We start from the raw sequence: 12,943 nt of genomic DNA, 5'->3' as shown, positions 1-12,943 counted from the left end.
TTTAACAGTTGATCATGTATCTTCCCAAGACTGTAACAAAAAAGCTTCTATTTTCTGTAGCACTTTACCTATAAAGGTTTTCCTTTTTAATTTAAAAAAAAAAAAGGTATTTTCACTTTATCTTAATGGCCTGAAAATACCGTGCACACACATGCAGGATGGAACTCAGATTTTTCCAGTGAACTCATTATGACACTTTTCCTTGTACAATTACAAATACTGGCAGTTATTTCCTTAGTGTCCATTAAAGTTCTTACAGTTGTTCCCAGCTTTGCTCTAACGCCATGTGTATATCTTTTAAGCAAACCGTGCTCTGTACTAAATGGCTTTGTTTAGAGTGTTTCTAATAGAAATGTCCCTGCCACATGTATGTGCTTAGTCTGTGTAATCTCTTGTAGAATGCTTTCTGGCATTGAACTGACAGTGTATGTTTAAGCAAGCATGCTTTGGTTTTTGCATCTGTGCTAGTAATTAATATATAGCTCGGGGTATCACCAGTTTATTATGGGAACAAGTTTTAATGAGATGTATGCAATCAGACATTTTTGCATCATTTAAGAAAAATATTACTTGCAAAAAAAAAAAAACCTTTGGTGAAATGATGTGGGTGTGGTAAAACATTTGATTCTCTTTTAAATTAGTCTATTTTGGGACTAAATATCAGGTCTACCCAATGTTAGTGAGAACATTCCTTTTGAATTGGACAGAATCAGTATTTGGATGAAACTGATCTTTCAAGGCATCTCCCTGGTTCTTTGTGCATACTACTTCAACAGAGAGCATTGGGTTTTGACAATATTCTTGAGGATCAAGCCATAAAGGTAAATCTAAGTAGTTCAGGGAAGCTGTATGTAGCCCTTCTTATCACTTAAACTGTTTTGAAAGCACAGGCAGGATTTGGGTGATATGCAGTCCTTGAATCAATGCTCAGCAAAGGGGGAGTGTAATGCTTAGAAATCCAACTACCCTGAAGTCAATTAAAATCTTCCACTGCCTGCAAGGGATGGTGAGCTAGAATAATATAGGACTTTATCCTTCTGTGGATCATCGTATTTAGCATGGATATGTGTGTGCAATCAGGCATATATAGTTATATATTTCTTTTATGTGTGTGTATATATATAAGCCTACATGCATATATGTACTAAGGGGGAAGAGAGATGTTCCTTAGTCTGCTTCACAAAATGACTTCATTTCTTTATTAACAAAATACAGTTTATTCACACACAAGCCAGGAAAAACAAAGTGTCCTTTCGTAATCCTGCAGTTTTGTTGTTGGTTTTCCCACCTCATGTGTGAGTGGAATTGAGGTTGTCACCTCATTGTGGTCGGTTCCACACCTTTTTCAGGGTAAACAGCATATGAACTTGTATAAGCAGCATCTGAGCCAAGGCTCTTTTATAAACCAAACTTTAATTTGTTATTGTTTTGGCATCTATGAATGTGTGTGCAAGACCATGTGGGCTGGCTGTGGAAGACTCACTATAAAAACTAACAGTGGAATGTTCATCTGGAGATGTTGTGTTATTTATGAAAACTTGGGGCCCAATCCTGCCACCTTCTCTCACGCTAACCATCCCACTAAGGTCAGCCAGTGATTATAGTTCTCTAAGGATGACTTATGTGCATAAAAACTTACTGGATTTGGTATATGGATGGAATTTTCAGACTTCATAAGGGAATTGGATAAACTGTGTCTGCTGACATTCATTGGATGCTGAAATGCAATCTGTGCCTTTAGAATGAAATGAAAACTAAGTTGATATGAACTGAGGGGGAGGAAGTCTTCGTATTTAGTCATATCTTTTGTTTTATAGGTGTTCACTATAAGGACCTGCTTGTGGGAGTTACCAAAGAAATGTAAAGGTAGAAGTGGGTTGCATACTCTCGTAAAGTGTAAGTGGAACATAAAGCTGACAAAGAAGCAAAGTTCTCTGAGCAATACAAAGAAGCTGGAGAAGTAATTAACGTTGTGAAAACTAATTTGGTTCAGATATTGTTTTAAAGGCAAGTTTGTAATTTGATGTGAATAATGCAACTATATTCTGAAGACCCAAAGTTTCTTTTTATAGTTGTACCAAATTAGTTGAATTACCTATAGTATGAAATCATTCAGCATGCCGATTCATGCTTCATATATTTGCAGTAAAGAAATGGGTATTTTGTATGCCAGTGCTGTAGTCTACTATTAAATTTCGTTTGCATTAGAGATTTTATGTATGTCCTGGATCATTCAATTAATGATCTCTTAGCTTGTATAACCTTTAGCCAGATAAGTCACCTGCCCGATTGGTGGAATTCTGAGAATACTCTCATGTTTTCTGGCTTCTGTTTTACCCAAGCAGTCTTAAAGAAATGGTTTTGACTGCTTTATCAAAAGGTTGAAAATTTTTTTTAGGGCTCATGTATAATGTTTTCTTTTTTCTGCTGCTTAAGCATCACTCTTTTTGTAAAATACACTATACATGCCCTTTCTAAGAACAATAACCATTATAGGTATAAACCAAAACTCATTTTAGTAAATCCATTGAGACATATGGTAAGAAATTCCATCGACAGCATAAATGTGTCTTGTATTTGGCACAGCTTTAACATACCACTTTTTATTATTTTTCCATTATAATCTCTCACACAAGTAGGAGTGTAATGTAGGATTGTTTGCAAAGGAAGGTGTGAATTGATCACAACATGCAAACAGGATTTTCTTCAGCTTGGAGTGGAACCTATAATACTGTCTTTGAAGTTCCTGTGTTTATTTTGAGGCCTGGCCCTGGGGACAGTATGAACTGGTTAAAAGAACCTGCTACCTGGTCTAAGCTTGCAGTCTCTGACAACTAAAGGTGCAAAATTCTCCCTGCTAGTTTTGAACTCTGGCTTCCCATGTAGTATCACACTGCATTACTGGCCAAACAGTCAAGACCAATTGCTATTCAGTATAAGACACATTTTGAAACAATTCAGATTTGGAACTGATTTCAAAGCCATTTAGCTTTCTATAAGGAACTCATTAAAAAAAGCAAAACACAACTAATTTAAATACTGAACCAATTATTTATGTACATAGGCTACATATTGAAATGGTTTAAAATTTGAACCAATTTATCTCAAGCAGAATCAATTTGGTAAAGATATCAAACACAAGTGCTTCATTGAACAAGTCATTTTCCCTACCACTTGCTGCCTTGCCACTGATGTTTTATCTGGAAATCAGCTGAAAACAGTTTTTCATATTACTTATAGCGTTTCACTGTGGAGGTACAGAGTGAATGCAGTCCTCTGTCTTCCATGTCATGCTTAACATGCTTTAGCAAAATAATTTTGTGTTTCTTTTCTGCTCTCTGTATACATGTAAAAAGTTAAGTCCCCTTTCATAGCAAGAAAGATGTTCGGGTGCATCCCTGGGCCACTACTGCTTAGCTGTTAACATCCTATTTGCAAGAGAAACAACTATTTCTGGGATTCTTATTTCCACAAAACCTGTCCAGGACTCAGATATCTAAGTGTCTTGAGAATCAGTAAATAATAAGCTAACTTTTAGTGATAAGTTGTATAAAATCTGTACTTTTATGCAAGACTTTCTTTAAATCATGACTAATTTTAAGAATAAGTTATGGCTGGCCTGCTAATGCCTTTATCATAGTATGTCTAACAAAACAGCAATGGGACATGTAGGGAGTTAAGCTGAATCAAACCATAAGTATTTGCTTTCTTTAAATCTGAACAACAATTCAAACCAAGATCTCCTATTGCTTTATAGGAGACTTGTTTAACAAAAGACTGGGCACTTACAGCAGTCTGCAGAGCAGCAATTTGTCCTCCTGTTTCTTCCCCACTAGAGGTGAACACTAAGCTGCTGTTGAAGGGAGAGAAGTGCTTGAAGACACATCAGCTTTCACCCAAACCCTGCCTCAATTCCATTATAACTGTCATCATGTGCATGTTTATAGTCTGTGCCGTGTATATGCAGTCTTAAACTTGCCAAGGAGAAAGGAGCTAAGAGAGTTTCAGTCCTGTTCACCATATTCTCCTATTTCCCACTTTGCTGTCACCACTGGTTTCCAATGAAGTTCAGTTGCCAGCATTTCTCTCAGTCCTCAGCCTGTACACTGAGGGAGCTGGAACTGTATTGGAACACTGTTTTAAGAGATGTGGCAGCTAAGAAGAGATGGGGTTAATATCTTGTGTTTTAAGTTTTCTGATGTTAAGATTTCTTGCATCATTCCAGTGAGAAACCTCACTCTGGTTCTGATAGAACTACCTCTAGACAGGTGGTGACAGTGATACATTTATGCAATTACCTGCCCTGAGTCTGGTTGGCAGGCTCTGCACAAATGATGCAAAGCAATTGCTTTCTGTGACCCCTGTCTACTTGCAGGTGGACAGAAAGAGGTTGCATAATAATGTGACCTACCTGGTTTGGCCCTTGATGCTTTCAGAAAATCATAGAAAATAATCTACCAGTAATTTTTACTTCTTGGAATAAGATTTAACCAGTAGAGAGGTCCACCTCCTAATATTTCTTATTTCCATACCTTCTGAATCCATACAGTCTATGGACCTTTTAATACACCTATTAAATATCTTATAAAATACCAGTGTTCAAATTTCTCTGTGTCTTCCCTTCTGGCAGTGACTGTGTCTAGGATGAGTTAATTGATCAGTGTGGTGGGAGCAAGTAAAAGCTAAATAAGTTAGAACCCCCTGTTTATGATTAAAACAAAAAAGGGGGAGGGGGGATTCTGCTACTGCTTCCAGACACCTTGGACTAAAACTTTTTTGTTATTATTACTTGCAAAATATAAATTATCAATGTTTTTTATGTCTTAGTGGTGGTTAAACAAAGTGGTCGTTAATGAAGAAAACTGTGCAGAAGTAAGCAGTTCATTTCAGTATGATCTGAATTTGTTGGAGATGAATAAACTCCAATATAATAAACTATCCATTAACAAACATAATAGCATAGAAAGAGTAAGCTTATGATCTTGTTACTCTCTCAATAGCAAAGAATACACAGAATAGGATTCAATAATGCCTACTAAAGAAGGAAAAGAGAGAACTAAAACTCATATGCTGGTATTTGGAGAGCTTTGATGTGGTATTTTCATTCGCTGGTCTTTTCAAACCAGGCTTTTATAGCCAGACTAAACTGAAACGTATTATACAAGCCAGAGATTCTTTTCACTTTCTGTCCATATTTGAGAATGAGAAAAGCAAATTGGGATAAATTGGTGTGCACTAAGGTGAGTTGATGAAGACAAGCTAGGAGTTAGCTGACAGCAAGTGAGGATTAACAATTATTTCTTTCCCCAGAGGAATGTGATGTTAGTCCAGTGCCATCAGGAATAACAGTATTAGAGTGCTAGAACAATCCTTTAACTGTATCGCCTGGGCTGAAGACCAAAGTAAAACTTCTGGATATCTAACAGATATCTGATGCATCTCTATGCAAACAATAACCTAAATTTTAGGCTTTCTTGTGATAAATATATAGAGAGCCTTCCCACATCTCTAGGGACATGAACCAAGACCTTGTCCTGTACCTGTGTGCATGTGTGAAATCTGCTTTTCTTTCCAACTTGGTGCAGTTTTTCATCTGACTTCAGTAAGATTTTAATTGTGTCAGATATGAAGAAAGGCCTTCATCCACAGCATAAGTTTGGTTCAGTAGATTTGCTCTTTCATTTGTATCTCCAGGGAAATTATGATTATGACCTCACACTTCAAATTTCCTTTAATAGGAAACATTTCCTACTTACCTATTTCCAAAGCCAAATTATGTTTATGATGGGGATTGTGTGGTGTTTGCAATTGAAGGACACTGGATCTCATGACTTAGATTGAGTCCTTCAGTTGCATCTTCTTATTTTATTAAAAGGAGTATTTTTCTCTCTGTTCCAGAAGGAGATGGAGCTAAACAAATCACTTTTCATGTAGTCAGCCACAGTGAAGTTAAGGGGGAAAAATTACCAGCCATGATAATGTCAGCAGTCAATATTGTTTCTCTTTACAAAACCATAAACAAAATCATGAAACTAGTCTCTAAAAGGTCTTGATGACAGCTCTGGTAAACTTAAGCAATCTGGCTACAAAGATGAATGGTATTTTCCTGTTGTGCACTCTCTCTCTCTGAAGCTATTTAAATCTAATTAACCTAATGTCAAACTCTCTGATTTCCATCCAATGTTCTAACACAGGGCCCTAAATGCTGATTACTTTTTTATACCAGCTTCTCTTAAAGTATTTGTTTTTAACATTTATCCTTTTATTTGCCTGAAGACTAAGATAAATTATTACCTCAGGATTGTATGGCTTTGACAATGAAGCAGATGGTACCCACAGAAAAAAAACAGGTTTTTTGACTGATATAGAAAGCATGTGTATACAATGACTGTCTTGCCCTGGCTCAACTTGAGTGTTAGCAACTCTCATTTTTGCCAGTCTTTCGTTTCCTTCCACTGGGTGAAATTTCACTTCAGTGAAGCCAGTAGAAGTTTTGCCGTTAACTTCAGTAGGAAAAATTATCACACACAGCTAGAAAATACCAGTTTTGTACAGTTGTATAGGAATTCCCAGAATGACTGCCTGTCTTACCCTGCAGTACTGACAATGGACCAATTTCTCTACCATCTGTATTTAAGGAATCAGGAGACTTGCATTGAATGTACCCTGCTTCAGCACTTAAACCACTCTAACATCAGTGATCTATATCTGTTACCCTTTTAGCATAAAGTAGATTTTTTTTTCTGTACCCAGGTTACTTTTATTTTAAACTTTGAAAGGAGAAAAAGGTTTTAAGAAGCAAGCTATAAAGATGGAAAATGTTTTCCAAGTGCTCAATTTTTCTAAGCAAAATCTTGAAGTTGCTTGGCCTTTTGGTCAAATACTATAAAGCATTAAGAAACCCATAGTTAACTGGCCTGAAAAGCTTTCTTTAATGAAACAAGCCCAAACCAACAGCAACCCCGCTTCAAATTACAGCATGTGTGCAGCACTTTTGAAGAAATCAGTAATTCTTGCTTTAACTCCCCAATAAGTGGGGAAAAAAACCAAACACCCAAACCCCACCCACCAAAAACTCTACAACTATTAGATGTTGCAAACAAAAGTCTGCTATAACAAAGATATACTCTTTATTTTAGTGTGATACATATAGCTACAATGTGTTGACATAAGACATCAGTCTAGTATTTCTCCTGTTCTCTGAACAAAGAACAATAAATTGAAAAGATCTTTGAGCAATAGCTTATTGGCAGGGATAAGTTTTACAGGAGCATTTAAGCAGCATATAACTATGAATGCAGCTTACGCTTCAAACGTACTTCCTTTTGGGGTAACTGAAACGTTTGCCCTAGTTACCAGTTCATGTAAAGTTTATGTGATTATCAACTTGTTATTTTAGCAAGGGAATTTGTGCTGTAAATTCCTGGAATAACTATGAGCAGCCCTGTGCACTGTCCACATTCTGTGCAAGTGGGATGCTAGTCAAGTATAGGCATGTCAGCTGATCCACAGAATTAAAAATATTGCAGTTCTAAGCAGCACTTTATACAATGGGTCACCACCTTTGGTATGCATTCTTTTCCCAGCATTTGTCCTCCATCAAGCATTTACTTTTCAAGTCACTGGTATAAATTTGAATGACATTAGAACATATTGTTTCAAAATGTATTGCTTTAATATGTCTATTGTGCTATTGTAGTTATAAAGCTTCTATTAATTATCTAATTGATTTGGTTTATATATTTGTGTTTGGTTTGGCTCTGCTTCTGTCATTTGTATACTGACGTCTGAACTCTAGGGAGTGTGATATTTCATAGCATGTTTTCAATATGGGTATTTGAATATTTTGTCTGAGGGTGTCACTACTTATTTGTAACACTATCTGTTTATGTGTTTAGGTACTAATCAGTAGGGCTGGCATCCCATCCTTTTGGCAGGGATTTTATTGGTCAGATAATGGCAATAGGGCAAGTTTCTCCTGTGAAGGTACTTGCTGTAGATATTTGAGCTATCTAGTAAAAGTTGATTTAACTGTATTTGAGCATTTCTGAATGCAGAATTTTCTTGATCAGAACCTTTTAGGACTTTCCCAAGGGGTCAGGATTGGATTATTCACAGGATGGTTCCAGAAAGGATGTTGTACTAGATCTGCTTCTGCTTGGCAGGACGCTAACATCAAGGACTCCTGTTTGTTCTCACCTGCCTTAAAAACAACTAAGGGTAATTGAAGTTTGTAGGTGAATGTGTTACATGTTTTAGTTCTGCCTTGGGTTTTTAATTTCTTTTTGGCAAATGCTCGACAGCAATCTTTTTAAGTGTGAAAATACCTTAAATCGCATCATACCTCAAAAGGATACTCACTGTTTTTTAAGGATCTTAAATCAATCTATTTTTTTCATTCTGAGACTGAACTCTGCCTTCTGATACCCATTTCAGCGTACCTGTCAGAATTCATATCTGAGAAGAGCTATAGTAAAGGAAAGCATTTGCATAACTGGACAAATAGGGTTATTGTCCTTTGTTATCAAAGTTTGAGTTAAGGTCTATGTCCTGTGGAACAGAAAAAGTGGCCCTGGGCATGTTTTAACTTAATTTTTTTCAAATTTATTTCTGTTTTATTTTCTACATATGACACATTTTGTACAGATGACCACCTGTTCTTACTGCCTAAACCAGCTGTTTATGTTGCATTGTTAAGTTTCTGATTATTTTTTTTTACTTCCCCAAAGTACTTAGTTTTTACCCTTTAAAGTTCAAGTGCTTTTGAAGATAAGGCATACTGCAGGCACAGTATGTGATAGAATAAGTGAATATAGAATGAACTTTACTCTCTGTTTGATCTCTCTAGATGCTGATAATTGGTGGTGGCATTGCTGGGCTGGCTGCAGCAGGAGCTGCCGAAGCAATGGGAGTTACTGTCAGGGGATTTGATACCAGGTAGAGTAAGAAAATATGGCTTAGAATCTAGAACACTGCTTAACACTATAAAATATTCTGGTCATAGTTCTGCTCTCCTTTGCACTGTTCTTTGAAAACAATCTGCCAGGTTTCTCTGTCACAGGCAAAAGAGTCTTGCAGAATTTTTACTTAATGTATTGCTAATTAACACAAACTTTAAATTAGACTTGTGTATTCATAAAGAGAGAACACAATTAAAAAAAAAAAACAAACTTAAATATGCTTGTTCCCTACCTCCCAGGCCCAACTTAAGCCAAACATCATGATCTTCCTCTCCTCTTTGTAGTCTCAACTTTCCTCATTTTCCATGCACATTACACTCAGTCCATTCCAATTCCTTTGTGATGTTGTGTGCAACTGTTTCTGACCCACCCCTCACAGATCCCCCTGTTCCAGCATGGGTCATCCCTGGGCCTGGATTCCTCAGGTATGGAATTCCCCTTGATATGGAATGTCTGCTTCCAAGGGTGTCTCACTAGATGCCCCTCTCCTTAGCACTCCGTGTGTCTCTTTATATATCTCTTCACATCTTCCACCTCATCAGCTACTGTTCACATGGGTGAGCAGGGGTGCCATGTGCTGCTCCGGCAGCTTTTGGTGTGTGTGAGGGTGTTTACATGGGTTTCAGAGCAGCTGGAACTGGATGACACAGGGAAGTTCATGGACTTCTGCTCAGGTCACCTCTGCAGCCCCTGCCACCAGACCTCACAATTTATGTTCCCTACAGTGCTCGCACATGAACTGATTAGACACTCATGTGTGCAATAATTGGGTGTTCATGGGTAAGTTAATTGCGTGCTCATGGGTTAACGCTGCAATTTAAGTCCAGGATCCTGGTGGGCTTTTTTGCCACAAGGGTACATTGCTGGTTCATGGTCAATGTGTGCACAAAGACCCCAGGTCTTTCTCTACAAAGCTACTTTCCAGTTATTGGTCCCAAGCCTGTATTGGTACATGGTGTTACTCCTCCGCAGGTTTCTAGCTGGCATTCTGCTATAGATCCTGTATTCCTGCCAAACTGCTTCATATTCAGATTTTCAGAAATGGGAAAACAATAACATTTTTTTATCCAAAATTATGTCATTTGGTCTGTTGCTCTGCCAGTGTAACCCGTTAACTACAGTCCCTTTTTATTTGAATACTCAAGGTTGTGTCCCAAGCAACTGAACTTCTGTGGTTCCTCTCACATCCTTTGGGAATCTGTTTACCTGCAGCCAAGAAATGCCTTCTCCCGGCCCTCCCCCCCCCCCCCCCCCCTTTTATTCAGACAGTTATGTAGATGTTATTGGCCTCAATACTATATCAAAGTCTGGGGACTATTCACCTGGCCCTCATCAAAATAAAATATGAGAATCTGCACAAGAACAGCTGTTCCTTTGCATGTACGAGCTTCAGTAGGGACCTTGGTATTGTGGCAGTGAGTAGTGCTGTGATTCTAAACATACGTTATTAATGAATATAATTCAATGATTATGGACTAACTACCACAGTATCTAAAGCAAAAAATGACAGCACTACAAAAACTTTTTAGTAATTTGCATAGGTTATAACATACTTAATTTGGGCCAGTAACTGAACACCATGCTGCTGCTTGCTCACCCCTCCCTCCCAAGGGGATGGGGAGGAAGATGGAAAAACCCCCACCTCTGTTGGGTTGAGATAAAGATAGTTTAATAGAATAACAAAGGAAGAGAATAATAATAGTAGTAATAATAATGATAATAAGTGATGCATAAATGCAATTGCTGACCACATGCAGAAGGAAAAAAACACACCATGATGCCCAGTTTGTTTCCAAGCAGCAATTGCTCCTCCCAGCTAACTTCCCCAGTTATATAGGGAGCATGATGCTATATGGTAGGGACTACCACTTTGGCCAGTTTGGGTCAGCTGTCCTGGCTGTGCTCTCCCAGCTTCCTGTGCACCTGGCAGGGTGTGAGAAGCTGAAAAGTCCTTGACTCAGTGTAGACACTACAACTAACTAGCAACAGCTGAAAACATCAGTGTGTTATCAACAGTGTTCTCATACTGAATCCAAAATGCAGCACTACACTGGCTACTAGAAAGAAAATTAACTCTGTCTCAGCTGAAACCAGGACACCCACAACAGAGAAAATGTGCCATTTAATTGCTGCAGAACTTAAGTAGTTTATCTAAGGGAGCAGCAACTCTTATTACTTAAGAAGGAAGGTAGGATTTTCTAATGAAGTTATTAAATCACGTGCCTAACACATTTAGACTTTTTGAGCAGTGACTACTTATGTGAAAACCAGTCTTTTTTTAGTTTGGACAAACAAACTGCAGTTTTTCTTCAGTAAAGTAAACACACAGGTAAATATTTTCACATGTTTGAAATTAATTTTAGTGATCAGTTTGTTTTTGAAATAAAAAAGTTTATAGCTTCTGAGGTGAAGATAAGTAAGTTGGCACAGCATCACTTGCCTAGTGCTTATTAAAAGCTGACTCTTGTCCCTTTTAACAGATCAAGTTATAATGAGAGAGTCTGTTAACTACTGTTGTCTTGTCTCTCAACACAGCAATGACTTTTTAAATTAAAATATAAAAAAATATAACCCTGTATCTGTCATCTCCTCTATTATTTTTGCTTAGGCATCCAGCACTGGAACAGCTTAAATTCCTTGGAGCAGAATCTCTAGAATAACTGCTGAAGCAAGAAAGAGTGTTGGAGGCTATGCAAAAGAAATGTCCCAAGAATATATAGAAGCAAACTTGGTATTATTTTCTAAACAGCATAAAAAAAGTGGATATTGATATTAGTACAGTTTTTATTCCACGTAAGATGCTGCTTATAACTATTGCAGAGCCTAAACACATGTCCGTATCAGTATAACATGTTTAATGAAATATGCCTTTATCTAGATATGTAGTAAAATCTATTAATGAGTAAAGCCTTTAGAATCAGGTTTTATTTCATTTTTATTCAATGGTTTAGAGTATTTTCTTCTCTTTGCTAATGATTTCCTAGTAATTTTCAATTCAGACACAATGTGATTAAGATTTTATATTCTTTTTTTATCTCCCCATTTACCCCTCTATTTCTAGTGAGAATTATTAAACTTGTTTGGTTTGCTTTCTTAAACATGAAATTGGGGAAGAAAGCTCTAATTCTAAAAAAGTGTGATGGAGTCAATGAAAGAATGATCAGGCATTATGGAGCTGAGGCGTAAAGTAGAAATGATTCATCCTGCAGAACTCATATTTCTAAGGTGTGTAGATTATACATCAGCATTTAGAAATAACTGATGTGCAGAGAAAATACAAATAATGTCAGTGTCGCTCCAACAAATGAAAAAGTAATAGATGCTACAGTAATAAAATGGCAATTCATTGAAGCCACTGTAAGTCTGTCATGGAACTCCTACCAATGTATTGTGGGGTAATAAAGCAGAGTCTTTCATAAGTAATGAAACCACAAATTGGAATATTATCCAGACACCATTCCATCTTTGAATATTTCATGCATTGTGACTTTTATAAAAATGGTAACATAATTTTTAACAATCATATCCATAAACACCCTTAAATTCATTCCTAGAGCTTTATTAACAAGAATTTTGAGTGTCCAATTCCAAATACAGAAAAAGAGAAAAATCACTTTAAAGGTTTAATTTCAGTATTAAAAAAAGGGTTCTGTGTCACTATTTTATGATATCAATGGTAGATTTTAAGATTACCATTCAGAAGATTACTATTTTTAGATGAAGACTAAGTTCAGGTGTGATCTGGAAAAGCCATGCAATGTACAATGGTAAGATCATGTAAAAGCATAATTATTTGTCTGCTGCTAATGCATATGTTAGAGTATTGTCTAAACAGTTCAAGTTTTACAAGTTGTGTGGGATTTTTTGTTTGTTTTCTCCAGAACAGTGCAGTCCTAAGTCGTGATATACCTATGCATATAAGAAGATGGGAGACCATTTTCAAAATATGCGAAGATGTAACCAATCTTAAAACTTTTTTTGTT

This window comes from Balearica regulorum, chromosome 12 (assembly GCF_011004875.1).
Source record: "Balearica regulorum gibbericeps isolate bBalReg1 chromosome 12, bBalReg1.pri, whole genome shotgun sequence".
NCBI lineage: Eukaryota > Metazoa > Chordata > Aves > Gruiformes > Gruidae > Balearica > Balearica regulorum.
This window is presented reverse-complemented; position numbering follows the sequence as displayed.